Source organism: Crocodylus porosus, unplaced genomic scaffold (assembly GCF_001723895.1).
Source record: "Crocodylus porosus isolate Cpor-Errol unplaced genomic scaffold, CroPor_comp1, whole genome shotgun sequence".
In the NCBI taxonomy this organism is placed as follows: domain Eukaryota; kingdom Metazoa; phylum Chordata; order Crocodylia; family Crocodylidae; genus Crocodylus; species Crocodylus porosus.
Window position 1 is genome coordinate 39,680,515 of NW_017728949.1, and position 6,825 is coordinate 39,687,339.

Consider the following 6,825-nt stretch of genomic DNA (forward strand, 5'->3'; position numbering starts at 1 on the left):
CTCCAGGTAGGCGCTCATGGCCCGGGGCAGGGCGAGGGCGAGGGCGAGGGCCCGGCTCTGCCCGCGCCGCCCGCCACGGCCATGGCACAGCCCCGCGCGGGCAATATTGCCCTAATATAGGGCCGGCGGCCGGCACGTGCTGCCCCGCGGCCAATCGCAGCCCGAGCCCGCGGCCCGCCGCAAACTTTGCTGGTGCGGGACCGACTGCGCGGGCAGCGCCGGGACGGACACACACACGAACACGCACCCCCACGCACGCACACACACGAACTCGCAGAGTCACGCGCATGAACACGCACGCCCACACGCGGACCCATGGACGCAGGAAAGCGCGCACGCATACACGCGCCCCTCCCCCACGCATACACACACAGGAACACGGGCTCACACACACCCTCGCACACGCACACACACGAACATGAGCACGCGCGCACACGAACACTCACACGCTTACACCCGCAGCTGCACACACGCATGAACACGCAGGCACACGAGCACGCGCGCGCACACGCACACAAGCGCACGGCCTGGCGGCAGCCCCGCACACAGGGAGAAGGGGGTGCCCGGCTGCCCCGGCCCCTCCCCCGCTCCCAGCTCTGCCAGCCCAAGGCTCTGACGGGACCTTAAAAGAGCCCCCAGCCCCCCGCAGTGCAGGCTGGTAACTGCGCTGATCCGATCGCGGGGCACAAGTGCAGGGGAAGGGGACTAAGGAGGGCCGGGCCCTGCTCACTCCGCTTAGGCCTTTGCCCAGATGCCCGGCTGGGCCTGGCATTGTCGCCCCTGCCGCGAGGAGCACGAGCTCGCCTTGTCCTTCCTAATCCCCTGCCTATGTCGGGCAATACAGGCGCCCCGCCCTGGCACTCGGGTCCTCTGCTCTGCGCTGGACTCGCGAGTTTCGTGTCTGCTAGGGCAGAGGAGCAGCTGTCCCCTGCTTTCCCGGGTGCCCACGTTTTGGGGAGTAATGTGCCTTTCCCGCCTCCCTGCCATCTCGGCGCTAGCTGGGACTCAGCTGTGCGTGTGCTCCCTCTCCGAGAGACACTTCATCTTTGCAGATCCGAAGGAATCGGAGGTTAAAATGCATCCGGAAGCCAGTCCAGATCTGAAGGGTTTGGATGCTATTGTGCCTCCTAGCTATTAATGGTTCTGCTCCAGCAGATAAGTGCTTTGTCGTCTCTTGAAAGTGTATCCGAGGACTTCCAATGTTAATGGGCTTTCATTTTTCCCTTGGTAATATAGCATTGCTTACTGAGTGTTTACCACTGGCACAGAAATCAAAGAGCATAGAGCAGCAAGGAGATCCAAATCGCTGCTTTCCCAAACTTTCCAGCCTTTTCTGCTATTACTTTTTAAATCTTCATTTGCCCTGGGGAGCGGAGAATTAATTTGACTGAAGAAGACAAATGACCTTGGTTTCCAAAAATTGTATAAATACAGTTTGATTAGATACTTCTAGATACTTGAAACCTTGACTCGAGACCACGGAGCCCTGGGCTGAGTCCAGCAAACGGGGTTTCATTGCTACGGGCCAGGGCAGGAGGCTCAGACACATTGAGCACGCCGTTCTCGGGGCTCAGGAGCCAGGAGGGGAAGCAAGCACCTGTGGTGGAGCCCACGCTTGAAAGCAGAACGGGTGAAAATCCGAGTCAGGGATGCAGGTGGCTGGAGGGGAAGGGGCGAGATTTGGCCTATTGGACTTGGGGGCGGGGGGAAGGGGCAAGAAATAAAACGCGAGTATTTCCCATAGCTTTTCTGGCATATAATACAGTAAAGGACCCCGGGGGATGTTGTCATTATGAAAGAGAAGAGAGGTGTTTGTCTAAAGTCAGGCAGAAGGCCGGGTAGAGAAGCACCTTACAGACTTAGTCCTTATTAATGTGCTCATTACATACACGTTACTGAATGCGAGACCGTGCCCTCCCTCCTCACGCCTTCCTCCCCCCGCATAACCAGCACCCGCAGTCACAGGATGCTTAGTCCCAAGTACAACTGTATCGCAAAGGTTTGCCGCCTGCGTCCAGCTCAGAGCAACATACTGAGGGGCCAGATCTGCAATTACGGCAGTGGAGAGCAGCTCTCACTGAAATCTTGCAGTGGAGGTCTTCATGTGCGTCGGGGTGTAAGGGCAGGCCAGGCCCCCTGGCTGCTACCTGTCACAAACGGTGGCCCCGTTCCGAGAGACGCGGAGCACATGCAGCACGCACGCGTGCCAGGGGGTGGGCTTCCCTCCGTGGGCCGTGGCCTGATAAGAGGCGCTCCAGCTGAGTGGTTTTGATTAGGGACTGAAAATGGGACACACGCTTGAGGTAGGGAATTAGTAGGGCAATGCAAGTGAGGTGTTTAATTAGCTCCTTACACTAGAAACTCCTATTAGAAAACTCACCCGTTGATTTCCTCCGCCGAACTTCAAAAGTTCAGAACAAAGTTTCTTATTTTCTGTTAAAATTCATCAGGAAACATTTCTAGGACGTACAGCAACAAATCAGTGAGTTATTTTTCTCCAGGGACCCCGCACCCACCTTTCCTATCTGGTGTTGCAAGAGTAAGAGCCTTGTCATATTTTTTGTGTGTCAGGTCTTTGGCTGACAGCTTGCAAAGCTCCCCGCCACGTCTTTTCTTTTTCCCTCCTTCTTTTTTTCTTTTGCCTGAATTGTATTTTTGCCTGAATTGTAATATAGGTTTGCGTTTCCAAATCTGGCAGGAAAAAATAAATACGCCAAGGTGTCTTTCAGATCATAGTTTTTTATTTCTCAACAGTCTGTAAAATATATTCTGCAAGACAATGGAGCATGAATGGAGCAATGCTTTTGCTGTGAGGTTGCAGAATGGTTTTTGCTACTAAATTACTGCTAACCTAGATCTTTGGATTAGGTGTTCTCTAACGGCACCTTGACACAGACTTCTGAAGTGTTACCAACTGTGTTGTCAGTGATTCACCAATTACGATATATATAATTCACCAGTCATAATTCATAATTGGTGAATAAACATGTCTAGATATATATAATATGTCTATATCGCTCTCTCTTCATATGTATATATATGTATATAAAGAGAGCGAGAGAGGGAGGGCGATATCTATCTATCTATATCTATATATCTGTATCTATATTATAGATAGATAGATAGATAGATATTCAACTGGCAGGAAATTTAACTGTGAATGGTTATGATCCCTAGAGAGACACATTTAACCAAAGGAAGCAGAAACCTATTATCTGGTTAAGAAATTTTAGTTGTTTTTTCGGATTCCCACCTCCCCGCTTTAAAGCAAGCAGGACCTCCGCTTAAGTTAGTTTTGCAATCGCTTTGCATACGCTTTAGTTTTGTAAAGTCGTTTTCCGTAGGAATAATTCTTTTTTTTCTTTAGCAAATGAAACCCCTTCAGACAGTGAAATTTTACCCTTTCTTCACACCTCATTAAAAAAATGAAGTGAACAAGTGATGCCCCTTCAGTAAGAGGTACTTGAGATCAGTCAAGGCTGAGAGCTTCCAGAATTCTGTAACAGTTTTAGTTGATCCTTTCATTCTTAAAATACAATGCAAAAGCTGTGTTTTAAACCACTTTGAACTAGGGGATTTCATCCATATCAGCTGGACAAGTTTGTTCCGGTACTGCTATTTATTTCTCTCCATTACCTGCCTACATCAGTTTACTTGTATAGGAGTGAAGACCCCAGCTACAAGCCCTTCCGGATTTTCTCATTCTGAAGGTCTCTCTTTGGAAAAAAGCTGTAGTTTTCAGCATAGTCTAACATCACTATTTTCAAACGTGGGCGTCACATCAGGGAGCTGTGGGTTTTCCTATAAGGGGTTGGAGAAGATTTCTAGAAAGTTCAGGGGTAGGGAAAAGAAACCCGGAGATTTTTAAAAGCGGAAAAGGGAGCCTCTGTAAGCAGCGGTGGGAGACCGGTAATAGGGATGTGGAGGCTGCCTGGGAGCGCAGTGCTGCAGACTTGCTGGAGACCTGGAACGAGTCAGAAGAAACTTAGGAGCGTGCAAATCGGCAATTATTACAGCGACTTGGCAGAGGCGTGAAAAATAGCGCCCCTCCCTACAGGCGTTTGCTCCAGAGTCAGCCGGAGTCACCCTACCCGTTAACACGCGGTAAGTATTCTGAAAAACACTCGGAGGCATGCAGGCGCTGGCAGGGCAGATCCGCCTCTACTGAGATCAAGGGCACCTTGTAGAGAAGAGTCCAAGTCAATACTTCAGGAATTGTCACTTTGCTCATTTTCTTCCATTTTTTCCCCAGAAAGATTGTTTGGACCTGTTCTGCAAACTCTGTTACCACCAGCAGAAGGGAAAATGTTCTTTGGCCCGTCCTTCCTGCTCTGAGCTGCTCTGTAATGGGATGCAACTTGAGCCTAAAGAATAGGCCCACCACTAGTGTAAATTCAGCAGACCCCTGGCACCCCTCAGAGGCCCTAGGCCAGTAGAGCCGTGGTCGGAATGGGAGCTTGGAGCTTCGGCTCTGCTGCCTGGTAGAGAGATGAGTATTATGAATCTGGATCTACCGTGTTTCCCTGGCACTCCTCTAAAAAAACACTTCTGGGAACATCTTTTAAAGAGTCTCCAGGCAAGCTGACGAAGTCCATATCATGATTGGTAGGTTTTCAAAGACTGTGTTCAGGAGAATTTGCCAAAATCCTCTACATAAATTATTTTGGCCTTGTTGTACAAGAAAAAGTCGCAGGTGCCTCACTGAGAAGGCTGTCTATAGGAGTTGCTGTATCGGATAATAAGAGAAGCTCGCATAGGGAAACGTTAGTTTGGGTGGCACTCCAGCGAAATCCACATTCAGCTCAGGGGCAAACACGAAGGGGCTGTAGTGTAGGCTTGCAAGGCCGTCCTCTCCGCTTTAGGTAGAGGAAGGTGAGTCTCTGTCCCCCACTCTAAGCCTGGCTCTCTTGGCTGGCCTTTCCAGCAGGCCTGAGGGGCCTGGATGAGGCAGGAGACTGATTAAGCCCCTCCACTGTGCCTGGAAGAGGCGGAGAGAAAGTTTCTACCTCCTTCTCTAAGAATATGGACAGCCCCAGCGATTCCCACCAGTGCTGTCGAGCTAACCCCCTTGTCGGGAATCCCTGCTTCCTTGGCCCTCTTACAGGACCCTCTGACCATTGGTAAAGAAGCCCGGGAAACTCGGGGACTATGCGCCTTGAGACTTGAGAGCATTGCAGGGGGCCCTTCTGTGGACAACATTTTGTTAGTGAAGACAAACACACACACCGTCTTCCTCTTCTCTCTCCCACACAGCGCCTCGCATTGCTCCCATCTGCCTTTTCTTTCCAATGGCAGCTCCGTCAAGTGCTGGGTGCTGTGCAAAGCCAAGTGCAGCCCCCGCGTCTTGGGGCACTCAGCCCACCAGCAAGCCCCCTCCACACGCTGTGTCATTGTGTTGTGTTTTCAAGTGCAATTGCAAGGGAGCGTGCAAAGCCAAGCAAACCGGCAGGTATTGGATAACGTTGGGAGTTATCTTTCTAACTCAGCTTTCTGCAGCTTGGGGTTATTTCGATTTTGATTCCCCCCCTGCTTTGTTCCTTCACGGAAACCTTTTCCATAAGCAGCTTGGGCTACCTCCCGGCCTGCGTTTCACAGCTGATGCTCCGACCCCTGAGCTATGTTAGGGGTCGAGCCCATCATAGACCCTCAAGTTTAACGCGAAGTAAGATAGGCAAAGCTTGTCTTGGTTATCCGGGGCAGCCTGTATTGTTGTGCATTGTCTTGAAAAGGCCTTCACTAGTAGGCTGTGCTCTGGTGTGTGTGTGTGTGTGTGTGGGCACTAAGTCTGCTGAGGTTGTTCTCCACGGGGTCCCTTTTTGCATGTCGCTCTTTGTGACTAAAGGATTCAGTTGCATCCTCCCTGCTGGAAGCTGAGCGCCGAGCGCTAGCCCGTGAATATTAGATGGCGGGGCTGAGCTTTGCTTTCTGTCTCCTCCGGCTGTGGTTTCTGGTCGAATCCCAGCTGGCCCGGACTCGAGCTGGAGTAGGAGGAACCGCTGTCGAGTGAAAAGTGCACATTGGGTGATTGATGAACTCTTAATAGAACCGATCCCCCCTTCCTCCCCCGCCGGCCCCGCTCCCAGCACGGACCGCAGCCTTCCCGCTGCAATCGCTCGCTTGGTAATGGAGAGCTCTTGCCTCTTCAGTGATTAACTTGCGATGTAGTCCCTGGGAAGTGGCTGGGGCCGGGTAACGGGCTCTCCCGGATCCCGCGCCTTGCAGAGCGCGGGCTGCGGGCTCCCGGGGGCCGTGTCGGCAGCGCCGGCCCGCGCGGGCGCTGCTGGGCCCGGCTCTTTGTGCCGCCGCCGCCCGCCCGCGGCCCCGCCGCTATTGTTCGAGCCGGGCCGGCGGCCACGGGGCCTGTCCCCGCTGGAAGCATAACAGGACCTCAGCCTGCGGCGCCTCCTCCTCCCTCGGCTCGGGGGGAGGCCCGATCCCGCGATCTCCGAGCGACCCCGGGCCAGGGCCTGCTGGGGAGCCCCTCTTGTTTGTCCTGGAAGCTCCTGTCCAGCTGGGGCCGGGGGTCGCCGGGCTGCCCGGCAGGAGCCGGAGCCGCCGCACTGCTGCCAGCCAGCCCCGCCGCTCCCGCCGCCTGCCAGGCGCGCGCCCTGGTACACGGGCGGCTCACACCGCTTGGCAGCGTGGCCCCCCCAGCGCCTTTGTGCGCCTGCCGTGCACATGCCCGGGGCTTTCCGCTGGGGAGCCCCGCCCGTAGGCCTGAGCCCGCGCCAGGAGGTTGCAGCGTGCCCTGGCATCAGGGCCAGCTGCGACCTCCCCGGGGGCTTGGGGCCGCGGGCCCGAGCAGCTTGCGAGGCGGCCAGGCAG